Source organism: Sciurus carolinensis, chromosome 12 (assembly GCF_902686445.1).
Source record: "Sciurus carolinensis chromosome 12, mSciCar1.2, whole genome shotgun sequence".
Taxonomy (NCBI): Eukaryota; Metazoa; Chordata; class Mammalia; order Rodentia; family Sciuridae; genus Sciurus; species Sciurus carolinensis.
The window spans coordinates 83,163,356-83,177,076 of record NC_062224.1 but is presented as its reverse complement, the minus strand read 5'-3'; the positions used below and the strand labels follow the sequence as shown (position 1 = coordinate 83,177,076).

The window sequence follows — 13,721 nt, the reverse complement described above, 5'->3', positions numbered from 1 at the left end:
TGGGTGTTGCTGGGGATTGAACCCAGGGCCTTGTGCTTGCGAGGCAAGCGCTCTACCAACTGAGCTACACCCCCAGCCCTCTCCTCCGACTTTCTGTCTCCTGCAGCCAGGCAGGGGCGGTGGGTGGCAGGGTGTGGATGGAGCGCTGGGACGCGTGGGTGACCCGAATCCTGTGGTGATGCCGCTGCGGATCTCTGCTCTGGTTCCATGGCAGGAAGAGAAAGGCCGGATGCCGAACGCCCCTCCCTGCGGTCCCCAGCGCAGTTCTTTTCCACCCACTCCTCTGGCTTCGGTATTGATTTAAAGAGCGAGAAGGCAGGTCGGGGGAGAAGAGAGACCAGGGGAACAAGAGTAAAGCAGAAAGGGAAAGAGGAAGAGGAAAGAGGGAGGGTGGGTGGGGATGGAGGAGAGGCCAGAGAAAAGGAAATGAGAGCTGAAAGAAGGTCAGCAGAGCAGCAGGCGCGAGAAAATGAAAAGGGAGGAGACAGGAGAGGGAGCGAGGGGAGCTGGGCTCCCCAGGTGCCTGGCACTCACTCCTGCCGCTGACTCAAGGAACCCGCGCTCCTGGATCCCTCCGCAGCCCAGCACCCCACCCCGCGGAGGAAGAGCAGGGCTGTGCCTCACCAGCGCCCTGGGTGCTGCTGCGAGCCTCGGGGCTTTGCAAGATCTGCGTGAGCAGAACCGTGCCACCCTCTGCCCCACCGGTGGGAAACCTCTCCTCTGCTCCCCACATCCCGGTCCCTCCCGGTGCATCATGTCCCCTTCTATGGAAGACACTTGGCTTGTGGGGCTTTCCACTGCCTGCTCCCAGGGAGAGGGGACCTCTGAAAGGAGCTCTTCCATTCCTGACCCTCCGGGGGTCCTGAGCCCCAGTGCTGTGCCCAGCCATGATGGGTGCAGGCTCTTCCGGGCGATTCCCACACCTCGGCTCTGCTGCCCCTATTCCTTTCTGTCCTGGGGCTCTAGCTTCGGAAAAGACTCACACACAGTGGTGTTTACAGCACGGTTGGATTTGTCTGTGTTGCCATGACAACAGTGAGGGCTGCCCTGTTCTCTCTGCTACCCCATACTCTGTTCCTTTCACAGGCTGCGAACCTCAGTCTGTCTGTCTGTTTGTTCTCTCTCAACCTTCCCGCCCGCCCCATCATTCCTAATTTCCTCAGGACTGGTGGCCGCCCTCTTTCTCCCTGTGGAGAGAGTAAAGCTCTGCTGTTTCCCTTCTTAGACTGCAGGTTCCCAACGCTGCCCGCTGCCCGCTGCCCACCACGGGGCCTGGGGAGTGTCCTATGTTGTTCCCAGGGACAGCGGGGCAAGGGACCTCGGGCTAGATTTGTAGGAGTGGTAGGGTCTCGGGCCTGCAGGGTCCTCTGAGGAATTTCTCTCTCCCTCCTCCATATTATTTCCCAGCACATCTCCTCCCTGTCCCCAGCCACCCTTGAGGACCCCTCAACCGCCTCTTTCCCAAGGACCTGTTGCTCTCTGTCTGCCAATTGCTGGTGAAGATTTATCTCCTCCCATAGCTTTCCCCATTTAACTCGCTCTGACCTCGGACACCAAGATCCTTCTCCACATTAAAGTGCACTCCTGAGTATTGATCTGCACTGGCTCCTCCACGTGCCCCAGGTCTCCATTCTGTGCTCGATTTACGTGTCCAGCCTCCTCAGCAGCCTGGGGCAGCAGTCTGGTCTATTTGATAAAACTGGTTGTCCCCTTCAAAACCAGAACTCTGTTCCACGTGTAGATTGTGGGACTCAGCCCCGTCCCCTCCGCTTCCCATCCCCACCTGCCCACAGGGACAGGGGCACCTGGCCTTCTCTCAGGTTTGATATTAGGGCATATGACTTTTCTGCATCAGGTCCTGGTTTCAATCCCCAGCACTGGAAAATAGAAAAGGAGAGAGAGAGAGAGAGAGAGACAGAGAGAGAGAGAGACAGAGAGACAGAGAGACAGAGAGACAGAGAGAGACACCAATAAATGGCAGGAAAGTGCCATGACTAATATATTTATTGCATTTTGGGAACTCCCTGAATGTCACCCCTGTGTCACCCCTACCAGACTGAAGTTCCCCAAGGACAGGAACTGGGTTTTCCCAACAACTTGGGAACCTCCACAGGCAGCAGTTTCTTAAGCAGATTAGGTGGCAAGGTCCTGGTGGTGTAACTGGTAAAATAGCAGGCATTTACGGCTCACCACCCAGGGCTTAATCCCTCATTCAGACATCTTTATAAAAATTTCACCTGATTCTGGGCTCCCCCTGGGTAGGATCTGTCTTGTTTGCCACGTGCAAGGCTGAGAGTTTAAAAGACAGGGCTGTCATTCCCTTGGGGATTGCTTGAAGTAGGATCCGTGTGCTGTGGTGGAGAGCACAGCAGAGAGAGTCCGGTGGGGGCCTGGGAGAAAGGGCGACGCCATCGTGGGAGGGCAGGTCTGGAAAAAATGCAGAGAGAGGATCCCAAGCCGAGTCCTAGCAGAGGCAGAGGCGTTTGTCATCTGCAGGGGCAGAATTTCAGTCTGGACTGAGAGGCCGGTTCAGTGGAGGCATCTGGCGCTTAGGAGCCATGGGTGGGCCAAAGGGAGGGCCCAGGTGTGGCCCCAAACCCCAGGTGCTGAGGGATGTCTGCCCTTTTGTTCTTCTCCTGGACCCTCCCTGGCAGCTGTTTGGAGGCCCCTTGTCCAGGAGGCCGGGCCACACATGGTGTCTATGTCTACTGCATCTTGGCCCCTGGCCCCCACCCTGCAGTTACTATTAGTCAAAATTCTCCAACACAAGCACAATCATCCCTCAGTATCCACAAGGACAGGCTCCAGGACCCGTGGCAGATACTAAAATCTGAGGATGCTCAAGTCTTTTATAGAAAGTGGTATTTTGCATGTATCCTGCCTGCACACATCTTCCCATTTATTTCAATACACCGTTTACATCGGCAGTTGGACTCAGGGCTTGGTGTGTGCTACCACGGAGCAGCATCCCAGCTAGATCCCTCAAAACTTTTAAACTTAAACATAGGATTTTGCTAAGTTGCCCGGCCTGGCCTCAAACTGGTAATTCCCCCTGCCTCTGCCTCTTGGGTAGCTGGGATTACAGGTGTGTGCACCTTGTCTGGCCTATTGTATACATTAAATCATCTCTAGATTACTTATAACACCTAGTACAATGTAAATGCTATATGAGTAATTGTTGTACTGTATTGTTTGGGGAATAATAACAAGGAAAAAAGTCTGTACCTGTTTAGTACAGATAAATTTTTTTCCCCTAATGCTTTTGATCTGCAGCTGGTAGAATCTTTGTATGCAAAACCCATGAATACCAAAGGCCGACTGTACCCATAACCTACTCTCTCTGTCAGGGGCACAAATAAAACGTAAAATTTAGTGAAAGATAACCATTGTGACATGCTTCACCGGTTTAAGGTACAGAGAGGGTCACAAATCATTTTGATATTTAAATGAATCCTGTGAGCAACCACCTGCCTGATGGAACCTATGGAACCGGAAGTCCTGCACCTCCTCCTTGGAGTCTTCTCTATCTCCCTGAGCAAGGGTGAGAGGAAGCCCCAGGGCTTGTGTAGCATGTGGGGGCTGTGAACAGGTCCCTGGAAAGTCTGAGCTTCCCATCACTGCCTCCAAGCCATGGTTCCCATTGGTCTCAACAGTCCAGTGGGGTTTTCCCCTGCTGTCCCCACACCCTTCCTGATCAGAGAGGCCTGCACAGGGGTCGCAGGGATGGTCCACAGGGCCCCCATGTGGCACAGTTGAGCTCACACTCACATCCTCTGCTGCCGTCCCAGATATTTCTAGTCTTAGCCACACAGTACCAGAACCAGCCAGGATCTGTAGGCTCTGGCAGGCAGGGTGATGCCCTCTAAACTAGTGCTTTCCAAATTTTATTTGTATTAGAATTGCCCGGAGAAAAAACTTTTTAGTTTGAATCTATCTCATTTATTGATACTTGCTTTTATTTCTTGCACCAAGGGGGTCTTGTTAAGGAAGTCTGGTCCTAAGCCAACATGATGGAGATTCTGGCCTACTTTTTCTTCTATTTGGTGAGGGTCTTAGGCCTAATTCCTAAATACTGTATCCATTTTGAGTTGAGTTTTGTACAGGGTGAGAGATAGGGGTTTAATTTCATTTTACTGCATGTGGATTTCCAGTTTTGCCAGCACCATTTGTTGAAGAGGCTATCTTTTCTCCATTATAAGTTTTTGGCACCTTTGTCTAGTATGAGATAATTGTGCTTATGTGGGTATGTCTCCGTGTCTTCTATCCTGTACCGTTGGTCTACCTGTCTGATGTGAAAAGAGAGCCTACAGAGTGGGAGAAAATCTTATCCACACACACTTCAGACAGAGCACTAATCTCCAAAGTTTATAAAGATCTAAAAAAACTACACCTAAAATACAAAGAACCCAATCAATAAATGGGCTAAGGAAATGGGCAGACACTTCACAGAAGATATACAGGGGATCAACAAATATATGAAAAAGTGCTCATCATTCCTAGTAATTAGAGAAATGCAAATTAAAACCACCCTAAGATTTCATCTAACTCCAATTAGAATGGCTATTATCAAGAACGTAAGCAATAATAAGTGTTGGCATGGATGTGGGGAAAAAGGCACACTCATACATTGCTGGTAGAGTTGCACATTGGTGCAGCCACTCTGCACCAACTGCTGGAAAGCAGTTTGGAGATTCCTAAGAAAACTTGGAATGGACCCACCATTTGACCCAGCTATCCCACTCCTCAGTTTATACCCAAAGGACTTAAAATCAGCATACTACAGTGATGCAGCCACATCAATGTTCCTAGCAGCTCAATTCACAATAGCTAGATTGTGGAACCAACCTAGATGCCCTTCAATTGACAAATGGATAAAGAAACTGGTATATATATAGAATGGAATATTACTCAGCCATAAAGAAGAATAAAATTATGGCATTTGCTGGTCAATAGATGAAGCTGGAAAATATGCTAAGTGAAATAGGCCAAGCCCAAAAAACCAAAGGCTGAATGTTTCCTCTGATAAGTGCATGACAATATATAATGGGGGTTGGGGGAAGAGAAGAATGAAGAAACTTTGGATGGTGTAGAGGAAAATGGGGCAGGAGCGGTTGGGGGACAGAAAGATAGTAGAATGAAACAGACAGTATTACCCTAGGTATATGTATGATTACATGAATGGCGTGAATCTACATTGTGTACAACCATAGAAATGAAAAGTTGTCCCCCATTTGTGTACAATGAATCAAAGTGCTGTCTGTAAAAATAAAAAAGATTTAAAAAAAAAAAAAAGAATCACTTGGAGAGGTTCTCCAAGCCCAGATTTGGGGGTCACACCCTCAATCAAATTTTTGGGACCTGACAATCTGTATTTCTAACAACTTCTGCAAGGCACTGATGCTGCTGGACACGAACCACACTTGGTTTAGCCCTGTCTGTGTTTTTTATGTGTCTGTCAGTCAGGGACAGTGACAAGAGGCTCTGGAAAACAGCATGTAATACCCACAGGACAGAAGGCTCTGCATGTTCTGCAGGGCCTTACAGGAAAGCATCAGGGTCAGGAGGCAGAGGGGCAAGAGCAAAGGGCCAGCCTGGCCATGCCTTTATGGGACCTTCCATGAAGCATGTCCCACGGTTTCCATGGAACAGGGTGAAGAGTTTAGGACTGGCCGTTTGGGATACTTCCAACAGGCTCTAGGCCAGCAGAGGGGTCCTAATTGCCTGGTTCCTGGCCCTGGGATGATTAGGCAGGGGAGCTTTGCTCCCTGGGGTGAAGGGCAGGTAGAGGAGGTGTGGCCAGCATCCGTTAATTTGCATATCAAAGACACATGGCTGAGCCTCTGTTCTAAGATTGTAGCTAGCCACGGGAGGGCTGGATCTCCCTAGTCAGAAAGGTTTTAAACATCAAAACATCCTAATATACACAAAATCAAAACCATAAACAATACACCTCCTGATCCAGAAGCCGTGGGATGGCTCGGCTCTCCTTTTGAGCAAACTTCCCAGCAGTTGGGTGATTCCCATGCACACTACCGCTTGAGAATCATCTCCACGCAGGAAGATGTTAGAGGGCGTCAGCCTATCAGGATGTCCTGCTCGATGTTTCTGCAGGGGACCACTTTCCCCTAACTTTCTCAGTGACATTCCTAAGGTGACTTGCTGTATCAGTCCAACCGCTGTCAGTCACATGGTCCCAGAGGAAGAGGGTAGCCAGGCTGTGGTGGCTGCCATGTCTAGCCGGCCCTACCACGGCTGGGCTGTGTCTTTGGGCATGTCCCTAACTCCTTCGTGTCTCCCCAGCAGAGTGTGGGGACTGAACCTGATGTTGCCCAAAGTTCCCTCTCTCCCTGTCTTTTCTTGATTCTCCTTGTCGCTCTGCCATCCTTATCTGTGACAGAAAGGAGGCCCACGGCTGGGATGGCAGAGATGATAAAATGTGATGTGTAGAAGCCCCAGCCTCTGGTAGACTAGGTGAATGCTAGCGTGATGTTAAATTGTTCTCTTGTGCTTCTTCCGGTTCTGCCCAAATTTCCTTTTACTTCTCCTTTCTGCCCCTACTCTCTGCTTACATCTGGCTCAGGGTCCTCGCTTCTTGCTGTGCAATTGGCACCCTTCCACCCTATTAGTCTTGTGGGGAGAGGAGTCCCCATGTATTCCTCAAGAATCAGGGGATGTACTGGGTGTGGAGGTCACACCTGTAATCCCAGCTACTAGGGAGGCTCAGGCAGGAGGATTGAAAATTCAAGGTCATCTTGGCCACTTAGCAAGACCAGGTCTCACAATAAAAATTTCACCATAAAAAGGCCAGAGGTGTAGTTCAGAGGTAGAGTGCTTGCCTAGCATGTGCAAGGCCCTGGGTTTGATCCCCAGAACTGCGGGGAGGGGGGGCAGAATCAAGAGACAGAGGGGAGGATTGGACTGGTGCAGTCCACACCTGGTGCTCCACAGACGGAAGTCCTGGGACACGATGACAGAGCTGGTGTGCTGGTCCCCTTCCCTCTACTCAATTGCTTCCTGCTAAACCCAGATTCCCTTTTCCCTTCTGGGCTCTACCAGCTCCTCTGAGGAGCAGCCTGGAATAGCTGAGCCCAGAGGAAGACCCCTGTGTTCCTTCCTCGCCTGTCACCACCGACTCTGTCTCCTCCCTCCCCCCGCCCCTCTCTGCCAGGGCGCCTCTGCCAACGGCTGGTTATTTATATCCCCAGCAGCTGCTGACAGACAGCTGGGAGCTGGGAGGCGTCTGACAGGGATGAGGAGGCAGAGATGACAGGGCGGTGGGCCGTGTTGTCACTCTCAGCAGTACTGCAGGGCAGAGCCTCCTCCCCTTCTCCAGGGGAGGCGAGACAGGCCAACAGAGGGCATCTGGGATGGGGCACCTCAGAGGAGGGGAGCCAGGCCTCGGAACCTGGAGCCGGAGGCAGCTGGGGGCGGGGGGCGAGGACTTTGCCCTGGTTGACCTTTCCCAGGGGACAGGAAGAGCTGTGGCTTAACCATCTGGGCACTTCCCTGGGGAATCGGCGGCTTCCAAGCTGTATGACCTTGGGCAAGTCACAGACTTTGGGCTTTGGATTATTCTAAATGAGAGAGTGAGATGAGATGTCCTCTAAATTCTCTTCAGTCACGTGAACATGGAGGTCACAAACACAAACTCTGGTCTCTGAGTTCTGGCCCTGCCCCTGGCTTGCTATGTGAACTTGAACAATCGACTTTGCTTCTCTGTGCCTTCGATTCCATCTCTATAAAGTGGTGGCTCTTAATAGCATCTACAGTGAAGGGTTTTTGTAGGGATGAAATGAATTAATCAATATATGTGGTGGCACTGAAGCAGCGTTTGGCACCCACAGTCGTTCTCTAGGTTAAACAGAACTTAGGTCTGTGGCTCTTTGGATGTGTCCTTTTGTTCTAAGAAGGTAGCTAACTGTATGCAAAAAAAAAAAAAAAAAAAAAAAAAATTAAGAAACAAATGTGGGGATCTCTTTTTACATACAGAGGAGAAAGGGAAGGTGTTATGGATTTATATGTCTTGAATCATCAAATAGGTAACCTGCAAATTGGGTGATGTTAGGCTAAACCTACATTTGTTCTGAGCCTAAGTCCTGGTTTTCTGACTTTATGATTCTACCTGTAAGTTCTGGGGACTGCTGTTTGCTCCAAACAGCAAAAGATGAAATGGCGGTTGTTTCCTTTTTCTGCCTCTGCCTCTGTCCTTCCCCCTCTCTGCTTCTCCCAGCTCCCATTTTCCTTCTAACCTTTGCAGTACTTCTATTTAAAAAAACACTACCTGTCTGGCGCTGTGGTGCACACCTGTGATCCCAGCAGCTCAGGAGGTTGAGGTAGGAGGATCGTGAGTTCAAAGCCAGCTTCAGCAACTTGGGGATGCCCTAAGCAACTCAGCGAGACCCTGGCTCTAAATAAAATATAAAAAAGGACTGGGATGTGGCTCAGAGGTTAAGCAACCCTGGGTTCAATTCCCGGTATCTAAAAAATAAAAGTTGTAAAAACAATACCTAGTCTTGGAGAGCAGGGAATCCCAAGAACACAGTGAAGTCCCCAGCTCAGTGGACTTCAGCGCCAGTCAGGCAGTCAGGAAGGGTGGGGGGCTGACCAGGAATCTGGGGAGTGGGTGACCCTGGAGCAGGGAGCCCATCGGCCATGGGCCCCACCACACACCAACCAACTCACTGGGTTTACAGGGCACCCCATCAGCTGCAGGGTGTGGGAGCAGGGACACTGATGTGGACAGTCTCCTTTGTTGTACTAATCTTGGCCTTCTGGTTTGGAAAAGGAATACCCCCATCACAGAAGAGGAGAGGGAGAGGAAGCAAAGAAGCTGACAAGTTACCATGGAAACCCGCTGAACACAAACTCAGCTTCAGTTAATCCTTGACTTGCAGAAATGCTTCCATACCCATAACTTAGATGAACACACACACACACACACACACACACACACACACACACACCTTTAAAACAAGAACAAATGTTGACTCATTCTTCTCTAATCATAGCAATTAGGTTCTAATGTTGGAGTGGGGATGAGAGGTGAGGAGGAGATGACATCTGTTCTTTTTTAAAGAAACCCCTTGCAATCCACTCCTGGAAACTCAGGGCATTTGTTCCAATGTTCCAATGCGACCCAGAAGCCAGGTAGGGAGGGTTACATCCCAAAGTCCCTTAGTGCTTTGCTTTGCTGAGTCACAAGGGCCATAGACCCAGGTTAAGCTATCTGGTTTGCTAGAGTCCCCTGCAGTTGGCCAAATCCACAGTATGAGACGGAGGGAATGTCAAAGATGGTACGTCGTTCATAAAACATTCCCCAGTCACCATATGTGCCAAGTGCCAAGAATTAAAAATAATCATAAAAATAATAAAATTGTTGTTCCTCTGTCATTAAGAACTCACAACCCAAGCAGTGGGAGACAGGATACAAATGATCTGCTACTGGTAATCAGAAGTCCACCTTTGCAAATGGCTTTTATATGTGCACCGACATTGCATTCAAGGCGACCCCTACGATGTCATGCTTTCTCGAGGGAAGAAGGTGAGAACCGGGCTCAGAAGAGAACAGGTCGATCTAGGACCATGTCTCGTAACACTCCTGGGTCTCCATCTTTGCCATGTGACCCCTATGCTGTTAACCTCTTTCCCTCCAGGGTTACCTGATTGCTCCACTCAAAAGCTACCTTCTGTGAAGAGGTCAACCTTGAACTGCAAAGCCTACTGAAGCTGGGCGGTGGGAAGGGAGTTAGGGTGGAGTCTTCCAGTTGAGCTCATTGCCTGAGTTTAACCTCCACCCTCTTTCTATGGAATCTCATTCAATCATCAAGTACCCTACTATGGTGTGAATATGGTTTGAGGGTGTCCCCAAGGCTTCATGTGCAGGAGGCTTGGTCCCTAGAGTGGCAGTGGGTGCTGAGAGGTGGGAAACCTTTCAGAGGTAGGTTGATTGGGAGGTGCGTAGACCATAGGAGGAGCTCTCCCACAGCCCCTTCAACCTGCTTCCTGTCTGGAGCAAGATGTGATATCTTCGTCTCATACATGCCCCCACCATGATGCCGTCTTCCATGGGGTCTTCACTAGCAGACCCATGCTAGTGCCATGCCTTTGAGTCTCCACAACTGTGCACTAAACAAATCTCTTCTTTATAAAATTAGCCGGCCTCTGGCATTTTGTTATAGTAATGAAAACCAGACTACTACATCCTTCAAACCTCATTTAATGTGTGAGTTACTGGGATTCAGGGACCCACCCACAAACAAGGTCACACAGCTAGTTTGGGGTAGAACCTGGACTCTTCTTGGACAAGTGTATGGGTGGTCAACACTTTCCTCACGAGGGTCCTGACAAACTGGAAATCTGGACTGGCAACCTAGGTTTCTTCGTGGGGACAGCCCTGGAGTCAATTAGCTCTCAGCCTGTGAGTCCCCCTCTCTCGTCACTGCCACCATGAGAGAGCCGCAATTCTGTTCTTTTTCCACTTCAGGGTTGGATTTTCATCTCTCCCCACATTTGGAAAGTGTCCCTAATCACCGGAGAATCTAATTACCACTCCTTCTAAGCGAGTGCTCAGCCTCTGTTATGCAAATGTGGCTGTAATCGTGTCAGGCAGGTTTTGTTGTCATTTATGTTCCTTTCCGCCTCCCCCCATCTCCTTTCAAAGTGGAGTTGCAGTTCCCCCTATTTTTATTGTGAAAGCTTCTGAGATTCCTGGCTCCCTGAGCCGCAGAAGTCGCCTTGATCACCCACTTCAGATCCCAGGAGCCACTACAGGCCCGCCTCGGGGCAAACGGAAGGAAAAATAAACAGCGTTTAGTGGGATTTATTTTATTTCTTTGGAAATGCAAATCAGAAGGTTCCAGATGAGCTCTGGGAATGTCTGTGTGGGGCGTGAGGAAGTTGGTTCTGGGAACAAGATCAGAATCTGCAGGGAAACCGGCCCCTCCGCAGCTGGAGGGGCCCGGGAGGGCAGGAGCAGGTGTGGGAAGCAGCGTTAATCCCTATTCTTCAAGGTCCCTGGGAGGCATCTCTGAGCGGAACTGGCTTGTTTCTCTCACAGTCTTGCTAGCTTCCCGGGTCCCTAAGGAGGCCCACTCACTGTCCCTGGGGAAATTTCAGGACTGGTCTCCTTAGATGCCATCGTCCTGTGATTCCCAGTGGGCAGATGAGGAGGCAGAAAGATTCTGGTTTAAATGAGAACCCTTCTGTTCATTCATTCACCATTAATTGAGTGGCTACTATGTTCCAGGTGATATTTTAGGTGCAGTGGATATAGCAGTGAACAAATTAGACATGAGCTCCCAATTCAGTGGGAAGAAAGTGGTCAATTCTCGAAATGCAGGTATCATAGCTGGTGGCAAGGTGCTAAGAAGAAAAACCAGGAGGAAGAGGCCAGAGAGAGATAGGGAAGGGGCAGTTTGGTAGAGTGTTACAGGGCTGGCGCCTTCCAGGACACTGAAGCAGCGTAAAGACACTCCTCCCTTCAAACCCCGATTCTTGCCATGAAGTCACTCAGAGTAACAGGTGATGAGTTAATTGAAGGGATAAGAAAAGGGAACGGGGACACTCTCGAGGGAGTGTAGGTCCTCTCAGAGAGGAGAGGGGCTGCATACCTCTCCTGCACTCCAGCTTTATTGGGGATCCAGAGAAGTTTTCAGAGTCCTTTCCAGCCCCACCTCTTAACTTTTATTGACAGCAGGATGACATCAGTGCCGTGACAACTCTAGGCACTTTGTGGCTGCTGACCAGTTCTAATAGGATTCTTAACCATAAATTCCTACAGATTTCACGGGTAGGAGGAATTATCCTTATCTCCCTGAGCTTCAGGATCTGCTCTGTGAAAAGGGTCACAAAAGACTCCCTCTTCGGGTAACTTGGGCTCCTCTCATGGATATTATTTCAGGACTGCATTTCTGCTGCAGATAACAGGTAATTTGCTGAGGAAGGTGACATAGCCTGTCCACTTAAGCCAGGCAGGGCTGCAGGTAAATTGCTTCTTGGAAAAAAATGTATATGGGGGTCAGCCCAGTGGGCCCATTTTATGAAAGTATTTCTTAATGTGTGTTCCCACCACTCACATCTGTCTGTCCCCTATTAAAAGGAGGTCAGGAAGCACTTTTTTTTTTTTTTTTTTTTTTTTTGTGGTACTGGGATCGAACTCGGGGCCTTGTGCTCGCAAGGCAAGCACTCTACCAGCTGAGCTATCTCCCCAGCCCTGGAAGCACTTTGATAAAGGGTCATTTAAGCTGAGTTCTGCGAAGAGTGAGGCTGTAGGTCCAGGTTGGACTCTGCTTGGCAAGCCACGGTTTCCATGGAAGATCTTCTGCTTGTCCAGGACCCAGGGTGGAAGTACTGATGAACCACAAACCCGCTCTTTGGGGAAAGCTTCCCAGGCAGAAGGCACAGGCCATTTGAAGTGTGCCTGGGTGTTCAAGACAGCCCAGAGTCTTGTGGCTGGAACAGAGTGAAGGGAATGGGGTGGGAGGAGGTGTCAGAGCTCAGTAGACCCTGGGGGTCATCAACAGGGCTTGATTTTATTCTTGAGTGAAAAGGAAGCCATTGGACGGTTTTCAGCAGAGAAGTGACATGATGAGATAATATAAGAACAATTCTAGCTGCTGCTTGGTGGACTGTGGGCTAAAGCTGGATATAGAGAACCTGGGTCAGGAGGTTTACAAATTCAGTAGTCAGAGGGTCAAGATGGTAGCAATGGAGGTGACAAGAAGTCCTTGGGCCAAGAGAATTGGCGCTGGAGTATGCGCAGGATACAAGAGAAAGGATTCCAGATTGGTGTCCCAGGGTGAGGCTGAGTAGTCGAAACCACAGTTGACCAAGATGGGCAAGGACTGGGGAGGAGCAAGTTTGGGGGAGAGGATCAATGTTTTGCTTGGGAGATGGTAGGTTCGAGATGCCCCTGCGATAACCAGGTGGTGGAAGTGGAGGAGGCAGTTGGGAATTGGGGTCTGGGGTTGACGGGGAGAGGCCTGAGCGGGAGGCATAGATTTGCATCTAGGTGGTACTTACTGTAATGGGAAGGGATGAGATCACCTGCCCAGCCAAGCGATGCTTCCAGAAAGAGGGGCTGTGGCTGCTCAGAGATGCTTTCTGGCATTTGGGTGGCACAGGAGGGCCATCAGTCTGGGCAAATGGGGGCCTGGATTTCAAGCGTACTAGTCTCCCTGCCTGCATTCCTACAAAGCTCTCAGTTTTTAGGGCCTCAGACCTTGGGGAGGTGAACTGAGGCAACCCAGTGTCCTTATGGGAAACAGACAGACTGAACTGAGGTGCAACCTGAGCAGGCACGTCCCTTCCCGGGCCTTGGTTTTGTCCTTTGTAAAGGGCGTGGTGGAGGCTTGGTCTCTGAAGGCCCTTCCAGCTCCAGCTCTATGAGTTCAACCCTGAAAAGTCTGGTGCACTCAGCAAATGTCACTGACCTGAGGGAGCTGGTTGGATCGATACCTCATCCTCTGGCCTGGCTGTCGCACGCTGTCCATCCTCATTATTCATGGATTCCACGCTGTATTTGCAAATTCACCCACTGAGTAAAATTCATTTGTAGCCCCAGAATCAGTACTCGCGGTACTTTGGCCATCATTTGGAGACATGCCTGGAGCCTCAAAAGATTTGAGCTGCCCAGCTCGCTGCTCCCCAGCCAAGGTCAGGCAAGGCTCCTGTTAACGTCTGGCTTCAGCTCACACCACAGCCAGAGCCCCTCCCCACAGCCC

General features: G+C 50.1%; 1 non-coding gene across 1 annotated transcript; it reads right to left on the bottom strand.

The window, feature by feature from the left end:
- Positions 1-74, bottom strand: Trnaa-cgc (transfer RNA alanine (anticodon CGC)). The gene has a single exon. It is a non-coding gene; the product is annotated as a tRNA-Ala (tRNA).
- Between the last annotated feature and the right edge of the window lie 13,647 nt (positions 75-13,721).